Source organism: Benincasa hispida, chromosome 10 (genome assembly GCF_027475165.1).
Source record: "Benincasa hispida cultivar pf3 chromosome 10, pf3_genome.v1.1, whole genome shotgun sequence".
NCBI classification, from domain to species: domain Eukaryota; kingdom Viridiplantae; phylum Streptophyta; class Magnoliopsida; order Cucurbitales; family Cucurbitaceae; genus Benincasa; species Benincasa hispida.
The window spans coordinates 55795809-55807796 of NC_143487.1; the positions used below are offsets into that span (position 1 = coordinate 55795809).

Consider the following 11988-nt stretch of genomic DNA (forward strand, 5'->3'; position numbering starts at 1 on the left):
ATTGGTTTGTGGTAAAGCAAATAAAACATCTATATGAGAAAAATCAAGAAGTGGAGTAAATATCATATATTATACATCACAAGCGTTCATACAAACTGTTTACAAACTACAGGACATGAGACTTTAGGGCATCAACCCTAACAAGGACTACATCTCGGATTAGAAATTCTGTCTCAACTTACAGCGATGCTAGAGTGGTAACAATGTTGCACTTGGCTTCTTCATTTGTTTTACTTTTTCCATTTCTCTGGGACAATTGTGATAATTGTGATCATTGTGCAATTATACTATTTTCGTTTTGAATTGGATAAGTAGGAATATATCAATTTATACCCCTAAACTTTAGGTTTTGTAATAATGTAAGCCTTAAACTAATAATTGTATAAATTTAAACCTTGAACTTTCGTTAGTGTATCAATTTACACCCCTCATTATAGGAATCTACTTTAGGGCTTATAACAATGTAAGCCTCAAACTAATAATGGTATAAATTTAAACATTGAACCTTTGTTAGTATATCAATTTATACCTTCCATTATTGAAATCTTTGTCGTCGAACTTTGAGAACATTAAGGTTTTACTAACTTAAATGCTTAATTATCTAGGAGATAAAGGACGAGAGGATGGGGATGAGGAAAAAATACAGGCAATAAACTACTTTAAGTTCCGATGCAGGGAGAAAATTTTTTATATCCATGGTAATCGGGAGTCTATTGGGGTGTATTCTTTGCTGATTTATATTCTCTTATAAGTCGCAAGGATAAGATAGGTCAGGGTATCCAAATAAGAATATGTCATCATCTTAAGTTACGAGGAATTCAAGAGGTGGAAGAAGAAAACATTCAAATTCCCCTCCTCATAAGAGATCTCCATGTTCATTGAAGCGAAGACCAAAGAGAACGAATCCACTGATTAATGAATTTCTTGATGAAGTTTCACAACTTAGGCACAAGTTCTTTCTTGATCATAAAACTTCCATTAATCCAATGATCATAGGAAATGATAGTATGTTCTATTATCTAGGGAGAGTTTGGTTGGATACTGAAGGGAATCCCATTCAAGCTCTGAAAGATCTAAAACATACTATTGGTATTTAGGGTACAAAGATGGCCCCACCTACCATGCGCACAAAAAGGGAGCTGCACGGGTAAAAGCTATACTCTGTCTTTCTGGACCTCCATTTTCTATTATGCTAGTCTGATGCTTCCATGGGTAACAGAGAAAGAACACACAGTTTATTATTATTCTGATACACAGAATATAAGGGAACAAATAAAATAAATAGACAATGGGAAACCCTAGGTGCATAAGAAATTACAAAAAGCCCCTAGATTAACAAGCTATTTTCAACACTCCCCCTCAAGTTGGGGCGTAGATATCAATAAGGCCCAACTTGCTAACAAATAATCAAAGCTTTGTCTGAGTAACACCTTAGTGAGTACATCTGCAACTTGCTGACTTGAAGGAATATTATGCTGAACTAGATTATTTGCAATACTTATTGTTAATTTATTGTCGCAAAACAGTTTCATCAGAAGCTCAATATCTTGGTGAAGATCTGACAACACTTTCATCAACAAGATTTCTTCACATATCCCTAAACTCATGGCCCTATATTAAGCTTTAGCGTTACTTCTGGCTATAACTCCCTGTTTTTTACTTCTTCAACCAGATTATCCTAGACAAAAGTGCAATATCCAGATGTCGACTTTCTATCAACAATAGACCTTGTCCAATCATAATCGGTGTAAGCTTCAATGCACCGTTTATCGAAATTTTTGAACATTAAGCCCTTACCAAAAGTTCCCTTCATATATCGTAGAATACGCTCAACAACTGTCATATGTTCCTCAAAGGGAGCCTGCATAAACTGACTGACAATGCTTACTGCATAAGATATATCAGGTCTCGTGTGAGATAAGTAGATCAACTTCTCAACCAACCGCTGGCACCTTTCTTTGTTGACAGGGACTCTATTATCTGTATTACTACGTTTTGAATTATACTCTACTGGGGTGTCAACAGGTTACACCTAGTCATACCTGTCCCTTTGAGTAAGTCAAGAGTGTACTTTCGTTGACACACTGAAATACCTTCTTTTGACCGAGCCACTTCCATTCTGGGGAAATATGTCAAATTCCCAAGGTCTTTAATCTCTAACTCTTCGGCCAGTTTTTCTTTAAGTCTCATAATCTCAGCATCATCGTCACCAGATAGAATAATATCATCAAAATAAACAATGAGAACTGAAATCTTCCCTGAAGTTGACTTCTTTGTAAACAGTATGTGATCTGAGTGCCCTTGAGTATACCTTTGTGCTTTAACAAAAGTGGTGAATCTATCAAACTAAGCTCTTGGGGACTGTTTCAACCCATATAGAGACTTTCTTAGTCTGCACACTCGGTGTTTGAACTGACTTTCGAAACCGGGGGGAGGACTCATATAGACTTCCTCTTCAAGTTCCCCATTGAGGAACACATTCTTTACATCCAGTTGATGAAGAGGCCAATCCTTGTTCACAGTAATTGACAACAACCTCAGATAGTATTAAGCTGGGCCACGAGGGAGAATGTCTAAGAGTAATCCACTCCAAAGGTTTGAGTAAAGCCTTTGGCAACCAGCCTGGCCTTGTATAGGTCAATTGTTCCATCAGATTTATACTTTATAGTAAAAACCCATTTGCACTCAATCGTCTTGTGTCCTTTGGGAAAAACCACTTGATCCTATGTTCCGTTTTTCTCAAGTGCCCTCATTTCTTCCATAAATGCAGCCTTCCATTCAGGAGTTTCCATCGCAACATGTATGCTACTCGGTACCATTCTGTATCTAGGCTGGTAGTAAGAGCCTTGAACTCCAGTGACAGGTTACTATACGTCATGTAACTATGCATAGGGTACTTCGTACATGATCGAGTGCCTTTTCTTAGGGCTATAGAGAGATCAAGAGATGCATCACGACTTTCCATCCTGTCAAGTTTCCCACTGTGATTGGTTGCCTGCTCAACAGGGGATTCACCTTCAGAGGTACCCTCAACATCATCATCTTCTCTAGTACCACTTTCATTTTCTTTGATTGTTTCCTTACCACTATTATTTTCAGTTGTCTCTCCATCTGCCATGGTTTTCTTTGCGGTACTGTCAGCACCTTTTTTGCTTTTTTTCTCTCTGCAATTATCAGTCTCAGCACAAATACCAATATCATTAGTTTCAGGAATACACGTACCTGAACCTGATGCAAGGTCTGACTCATGGACTGGAGCCGAAGATATGACAGGTAGCGTTGTTTCCTTCTTGAGATTCTTCCTATAGTATATTATCCATGGGACCTGGTTGGTAGGAAGAACATGACCGACATGTTTAGGAATAATAGATGACTTTTAAGGGAACTGCATATGTGGACCAGTTAGTCTCTTCACTAGGATTCTCCTTCTAAGATGACTAAAGGGGAAGAATGGTTGATCCTCAAGAAAGTTAATATCCATGGAAACAAAATATTTGCAAGAATACGGGTGGTAACATTTATACCCACGTTGGTGGAGAGGATACTCAACAAAGACACACTTTTGAGCACGAGGGGTAAATTTCGTGCGATTCGGACCATGGGAATGAACAAATGAAACACAAAAAAATACCCAGAATGGTACATCTGAGATCAAGCGAGTGGTTGGATATGACTCTTTAAAACAATCCAATGGATTGTGAAAGTTAAGGTCGCGAGAAGGCATGCGATTGATTAGGGGGACGGCAGTAAGAATAGCATCCCCCCATAGGTAGGACGGAAGGGAGGTGGAAAACATCAAGGAACTGGCGACTTCCATTAAATGACGATTTTTCCACTTGACTAATCCATTCTATTAAGGGGTGTAAGCACACGAGCTTTGGTGGATAATCCTCATAGAAGCAAGGAAGTCTCAGAAAGAGGCATTGAAAAACTCTCGCCCATTGTCACTTCTCAGAATTCCAATTTTCGCATTAAATTGAGTTTCCACAGTGGTATAAAATTGCTGGAATACCGATGAAACCTCGGACTTATCAGTGTGAAGAAAGACCCATGTAAGCCGAGTGTGGTCGTCTATAAAGGTGACAAACTAACGTCTATCTCTGGAGGTGGTAGTTGGTGAGTGACCCCAGATGTCACTGTGAACTAGGGTGAAGGGTCTGGATGGTTTGTAAGGCTGAGAATGAAAGGAGACACGACTCTGTTTGGCCCGAATACAAACATCACAATTTAAAAAAGATATATTAATACTGCGAAATAAATGAGGAAATAGATACTTCATGTATTGAAAATTCGGATGCCCTAGGCGAAAGTGCCACAGCATAAAATCAGTCTCAGAAGTAGAAAAATTTAAAGAAATGAAATTGGTCCTATAATCATCCCTAGAGGAAGTATCATTAGTCAGGAAGTAGAGTCTCCTATTGTGCCAGACAGTGCTAATCGTCGTCCCCGAGCTTAGATCCTGAAATAAAACAGAGTCGGGTGAAAAAAACTACCTAACAACTCAGATCTCTTGTAATTTTACTGACAGACAATAAATTATACGAGATCTTAGGAACATGTAACACATCATGCAACACTAATCCCTCGAATAGAGAGAGATGGCCTTTCCCTGCAACAGAAGCAAACGACCCATCTACAATTTTAATCCGTTCATTACCAGCGCTCGGACAGTATGAAATGAATTGATCAGATGAGCTAGTAAGATGATCTGTAGCCCAGTCAACAATCCAGGGTTTTTTTTACCATTAATACCAATAAGGCCAAAAGACTGAACCATACCTGACTGCGCAATAGCACTGACCCCAACTGCACTTAAATTGTTTTTACTATCAGTCGGAGGTTGATGCTGAGGATTCTCATTTGTCGAGTCACTCACTAGCGCACTTCCATGTAGCTTCTAACACTGGTCTTTTGTATGCCATGACTATTTGCAGTGCTTACAGACAGAAGGGGGTTTCTTATCGCCGTCAGAACCGGACGACTTTGTAGCAAAAGCAGTAGTATCAATTGAAGTGATAATTGGATTGTTCATAGCACTCGGTCTGTCCTCTTTCACCCGTATTTTCAAACATACCTCCATGAGGGAGGGTATAGGGCGTTGGCCCAATATTTGACTTCAAACAACATCGAATTTAGAGTTTAACCCAGCTAAGAAGTCATAGACACAATCAGCTTCCTCAATCTTTAAATACTAAGCCATGTCTTGTGCATAATTCCAGACGATTTCTCAACACAGGTTCATCTCTTGCCATAACAAGGACAGTTTATTGAAGTAGGACATTACATCCATGGTCCTTTGTTTGCAATCATGGACCTGCTTGCGTAGAGTGTACAATCAAGACGCATTCTTCCTTTTTTAGTAAAGTTTCTGCACAGCATCCCAAATATCTTTGGCGGTTGCAGTATAAAGTAATGGTCTGCCAATTTGGGGTTCCATGCTGTTAACAAGAACTGATTGTAACAAAGAGTCTTCTCCTTTTCAGATAAGTTCTTGAGGATCTCCAGGTTCAGGTTTTGGTATCTCTCCCGTCAAGTATGCAAATTTATGTTGTCCCTCCAAAACCATTCTGGTTGATTGAGACCAGAAGAAATAATTATGGCCATTCAAATTTTCTTCAATGATGAACCCTGCAGAATTTCCCATCGACCCAGACAAATAATTCGTATTGGGTAAAATATAGAAAGAGTTTACGAAATTCTCAGAATAGATCAGTAGGTTGGCGGAGAATTCTGGTTGAATTGTTTGTGGGTTCGTGCCAAGAACTATTCCGAAGTCTGCAATTTACTGTCGAAGATAGGTGAAACGACATTGAATCTCATTAGGGCAATGGGTTGCACTGCTACTGCTTGGTGTGACTGGAATTTTTTGTTCAACGGGGAAAGATGGTTTCACGGATGACTGAGATTGAAAATAGTCAACCGCGAGGACCCGCCTTTGATCATCGGCTGGTGTTGTCATGAACGGGAGCTGCGAACGCCCGCTGGCTAGAGCTGTCATGAACGGAAGCTGCGACCAAAGTGAACCAACCGCAAACTCCTAGTATTGATTGTCGGTTGGGCTTGGCATGAGCGGGAGCTGCGAATGGGAAGGACCCACCGCGAACTCTTGGTATCGATCATTGGCTGAACGCGGCGCGACCTGTTGGCTCCGATCATTAGTCGACACTCCAATCTGGGATGGAAGGGTCGGCTGGCCATCGAACAACTGCTAAAATCAAACGGTTGGGCTTGGCTTCGATCTAGGATAAAAATTGGTTGATAGCTGCTAAAGAACGACAACTGGAATCAGTTGAGGTAGCACGACTTGAAGGTATCGCTCGAAAGCTGCCTGAATTGCTACTGTGATATCGACATTTGTGGCTCCACTGATTCCCACTGAGACTGCTGAAGAAGACTGTGGTTGATTCTCGTCGATAACGGCTAGGGTTTCGTCACGTTTCTCTGATACCATGATTAGAAAGAGAATAGAGAAAGAACACACAATTTACGTGGAAAACCCTAGAAAGATTGACATTATAGGAGTTGGTTGCTACTCTTCCAAAGACCTTTCAATTGAAAATTAAAATGGAGTCTAGGGAGAAAGAAACACGATAGAGATTTATTTTCGACACAATAAATAGACAATGAGAACGGATCAAATAGAAAGACAATGGGAAACCCTAGGTGCATAAGAAATTACAAAAAAAGCCCCTAGGTTAACAAGCTATTTTCAACACTATTGCATAAACTGATGGCGTGCATCTCCATGATCTTATATGGAAACAACAGACTTTGATTAGTACTGCAGTCTTTTTTCCACATTTGTTTGTTTCTTTCATTTTTTAGTATTAACAATAGTATCTTTTCTATTATAGCAACGTCTAAAGTCAATTATTGCTTCTTTTTATGATTAGAAGTCTTCTTTTTCTTTCTTTTGTTATTTTGTATAGCTTATTGCCTCTACTTGGAGTGCTCAGCATAGGCTTTTTAGTAATTATTCCATAGACTCCATTTTAATTTTCAATTGAAAGGTCTTTTTGTAATCCTTCCTTTGGGAAAAGGGATGCCTTATCCCTTTGTCCCCTAGGTTGTAATCCGTCCTTTGGCTTTGGAGGGCTTATAGTAGGGTTTTGGGGATCTGTGGAAAAAAGGTGAATGTTTTGGGAGTGAAAAAGCACTAGAGGAGAGGTGGATCTCTCGAATAGCCGAGACTTATGGTTTTCTTTTGTGTTCTCTGCGTTTTGTGCTTGTTTTGATGTTTGCATTGATTTCCATTGTAATCATTGAACTCTATTGTCGAGTCCTTTTGAGTTATGATAGAAATACAGAGAGGAAGATATTCTCGTGTTCTTGACCGTTCTTCTTTAGACCTATGCCACCAGCTTTAAATTTCTCACATTTTCCACTGTCTTTTGTTCATCATGTAATTCAGGTTCTTTGTTTTAATATTTCAATACTAATTTCTGTTGTCGTCTTATCTTTTTCACTTCAATAATTTATTCTCTGCATGAGCAACGTAGCCTTCAGAACTACGTTATAACATCTAACATCTCGGCGTTCTTACGATTAGATTGACATTATAGGAGTTGGTTGCTACTCTTCCAAAGACTTGTGGACCCGGAAAAATGAAGGCATTATTTTGATAGCAGAAACAGATGAGACTCACAATCTTCACAAATCGAATGTGCTCGAGAGGCCAAAAGTAATCGACAATTCAAATACTGGAAAATATGTAATGTGGACACATATTGATAATGTGAACTATACAAAGGCTTCTGTTGGTGGTACCATCAGTGATTACCCAACAGGTCCATTCCATTATCTCTATAGCAAAAGACCACATGGATTTGACAGTAGAGACATGACAATCTTCAAAGATGATGATGGCACAGCCTATCTCATTTACTCTTCCGAAGAAAATAGTGAGCTTCATGTAGGACTTCTTTCAAAAGATTATCTTGACATGATCAGTGTAGCGAGAAGGATTCTCATTGGCCAACATTTAGAAGCACCAATATTGAGAAACACCAAGGAACTTACTACATGATAACATCAGGGTGCATGGGATGGGCACCGAACGAGGGACTAGCAACGTAGCAGCGTTGACAATGGGTCCATGGGAGACAATGGGAAACCCATGTATAGGAGGAAACAAGTTGTTTCAACTGGCTACATTCTTGTCTCAGAGCACATTCGTTCTTCCCCTACCTTCATATCCCAACTTATTTGTTTTCATTGTTGATCGATGGAACCCTGCCGATCTTAGAGACTCGAGGTATATTTGGTTGCCATTGATAGTTGGAGAACTTGTGGATCAACCCCTCGACTACAATTTTGGGTTCCCTTTATGGTCAAGAGTGTCTATATATTGGCATAGGAAGTGGAGGCTTCCTCAAGGCTGGAATCCATTGAAATGATACAAATTATTCTTTATGAAGAAGAAACACAGCCCAACAGTTCTTCAGCCCAACAACCAACAATTATCAGCCTAACATTCCTCTCTACCCGACTGTTGCAATTTACAGCTGTAAGTTGTGGTCCTGTAATTAGTTTTGTATTTTTGTCTTTTATGCAGCCCATTGGCTCTTCATCTTCCTTGTATAAATGTATACCTAGATACCTGCAAATTCATTCATTGGAAATATACAAAAGACGTAATTCCTCCAGGCTACTCTCTGTCTCATACTAAATAAGCTGTCTATTTGACTTGGTATCAGAGCCTATGGCTAATGCCTCCTTAAATTCTTTCAACGGTAGCAGCCCCTTCATCAGCCCTACTTACGGTAGCCACCGCTGAACCAGCTCCTCAGCCAGATCACCATGATCAAGCTAGACTGCGACAACTTCCTTCTCTGAAAGAACCTTGCCCTACCTATCCTGAGAAGCTACCGGTTGGAAGGACATCTGACTGGTGAAGATGTGTGTCCCCCGATGATGACTGAGCAAGGAGAAAATGAATCGGTCACAAACCCAATCTATGGAGCTGTTGTGCAGGCTGATAAACAACCAGAAGGAATGTCGGGATCCTCTAGCTCATCTTCTGGTCAAGCTTCCATGGTAAGTCCCTTGTATCAATTCTGGATTGCCACTAATCAACTTCTTTTAGGGTGGCTGTATAACTCCATGACTGTAGAGGTTGCAACACAAGTAATAGGACATGAGAGTGCTCAGAGTCTGTGGAGTGCAATCCAGGAGCTCTTTGGAATTCATTCCTGAGCTGAGGGAGATTATCTTCACCATGTATTCCAAACTACTTGAAAAGGTTCAATGAAAATGAGTGACTATCTTCGAACAATGAAAAATCATGCTGATAACTTAGAACTTGCTGGAAATCCGATTTCACTTCAGTCACTGGTATCACAAGTATTGATAGGGCTAGATGAAGAATATAACCCCATTGTAGCAACGATTCAAGGGAGAGTAGAAACAAAATGGGTAGATCTACATTCGGAGCTGCTGAGCTTTGAAAAACGGCTTGAGCTACAGAACACAAGCAAGGCAGCCTCCTTGGAAAGTGCTTCCTCCTCTGTTAATTTTACCGCAAGTCACAACAACAATCAGCCTCACAATGGAAACAAGAAGCAGAATAACTCCAACACTCGTCCTCCATTTCAAATCAGTGGAAAAGAGGGAATGGGCATGGTCGAGGCAGGGGTCGCTGGAATGGTACCAATAACAACATATCTGCTTGCCAAATTTGCTTCAAACAAGGCCACACTGCCCTTACCTACTACAAACTGATTAACATAAACTTCACTTCCAATTAGAATATACCACAAAACAATAGAAATCAAGCTCCAAGGCAAATGTTTGATGGCCAACACCCACCAATCAATCAAGCCCTGATGGCAGCCCAGACCAATAATCCTTTCATGGCCACCCCTGAGTCTGTTGCTGATCCCAGATGGTACATGGACAGTAGAGCCTTTAATCATGTTACCAGTGATCCAAACAACATGACATACTCATCTGAATATGAAGGTACTGAAAAAATGACAGTATGTAATGGAAGTACTCTTCCTATTTCTCACATTGGTTCTTGCTCATTAGTGACAAACAGTGGCTTGGTAAACTTGGAAAACGTTTTATGTGTACCTGAAATAGCAAAGAATCTAGTTAGTGTCTCTAAATTAGCTAAGGATAACAAGATGATTATTGAATTTCATGATGACTGTTGTTTTGTTAAGGATATCCATACGGGCAAGGTGGTGCTGAAGGGGGAACTCAATGAAGGACTATATAGACTGAAGGCAACGAGAGCCACTGACAGTATAGTGAACTCAAATGGTCCCTGCTTAACAAAGGATGGTAAAATAATGGCTTGCTTTGTTGTTGCTCAAAGTAGTAGTGTCAATGTTATTCTATCTAAGGAAATTTTGCATAGACGACTTGGACATCCCTCTTTAAAAGTCATGAATGATGTAGTTAAAATGTATAAACTGCCAGTGAAAGTCAATGAAGCTTTTATTTTCTGTGAAGCATGCAAGTATGACAAGTCTCATGCCCTCCCCTTTTCAAACTCCTTATCACATGCATCCTCACCCTTTGATCTAGTACAATCTGATTTATGGGGTCTTGCACCAGAAATGTCATCTGATGGTTATCATTACTATGTTCACTTCCTTGATGACTTTGGTAGATTTGCTCTGATATATCCTTTAAAGTTTAAAAGTGACACTTTTGCTACCTTCTCTCACTTTTTTAATATGGTGAAAAATCAGTTTGGAACTACTATAAAAGCTTTCAACCAGCTAATGGAGGAGTATTTAAAAGAGTACACCAACTATGTAATACTCTAGGAATCAAATCAAGGTTGTCTTGCCTTTATACATCTGCACAAAATGGCAGGGCCGAAAGAAGACATAGACACATTGTTGAAATGGGTTTAACTCTAGTAGCCCAAGCCTTCATGCCTTTACGTTTTTTATGGGATGCCTTCATGGCCTCCACTTTTATCATCAATGGCCTACCCTCACAGATTCTAAAAGGAAAGTCTCCAATTGAAAAACTCCTTCACAAACAGTTGAATTTTTCAGAACTAAGAATTTTTGGATGTGCTTGCTACACATACCTAAGGCCATATAATACACAAAAGTTTTAGTACAAATCAGAAATATGTGTGTACTTAGGCCCTAGTTCGGTTCATAAATGCCACAAGTGTCTCACTCAATCGGGAAAAATTATAATATCACGGCATGTTAAATTTGATGAAAATTTCTTTCCCTATGTTTCAGGTTTTGTAGCTGAATCAATGGAGCCTAAACCTAATGCTCAAACCTCTCTTACTTATCCACCACCACCATGGAATGACCAACCTCACTATTCCCCACCTCCACAAACTAGTCCTCCAAATTTTCCATCTACCATACATCTTCCAATCCTAATTAATAGTCAAGACATAAGCCTTCCCAATCATACATCAGACTTACAATAGCCTGCTCCCTCTACACCATCATTGTCCAAATCAACATCTCCATCTTAAGTCCGACCATACCCCTCCCCTCTACCTCACATATCATCTTTGTTGCCACTGTCCAGTCCCTCCACCCCCTCCTCTACCAACTGCTCCAATCCATCATCTCCCGATGGCCTAACTTCCTATCCACCCCCTCCACCCCCTGACCATCCTATGATAACCCGTGCCAAGGCTGGAATATTCAAGCCAAAAATCTAGTTGATAAAAGCTCCAAACCGCGACTGCACCCTCACTGAACCTACACAAGTTGCTAATGCCTTGGCCACTCTAGCTTGAAAAAATGCCATAGATCTTGAAGTCCAAGCTCTTGCTAGAAAACATACTTGGGACTTAGTACCAGCTCCATTTCATAAAACCATTGTTGGCTGCTGGTAGGTGTTCAGAATCAAGAGGAATTCAGATGGATCCATCTAAAGGTACAAGGCCTGACTTATAGCGAAGGGATTTCATCAAAATCCTGGCATAGATTTTTTTGAAACTTTCAGCCACGTGGTCAAAGCCTCTACCATCAGAGTAATCCTAACTCTTGCTGT

General features: G+C 40.0%; 1 pseudogene; it reads left to right on the top strand.

Moving 5' to 3' along the window:
• The first annotated feature begins 623 nt into the window (after positions 1–623).
• Positions 624–8396, top strand: LOC120089146 (uncharacterized; annotated as a pseudogene).
• Positions 8397–11988: the final 3592 nt, after the last annotated feature.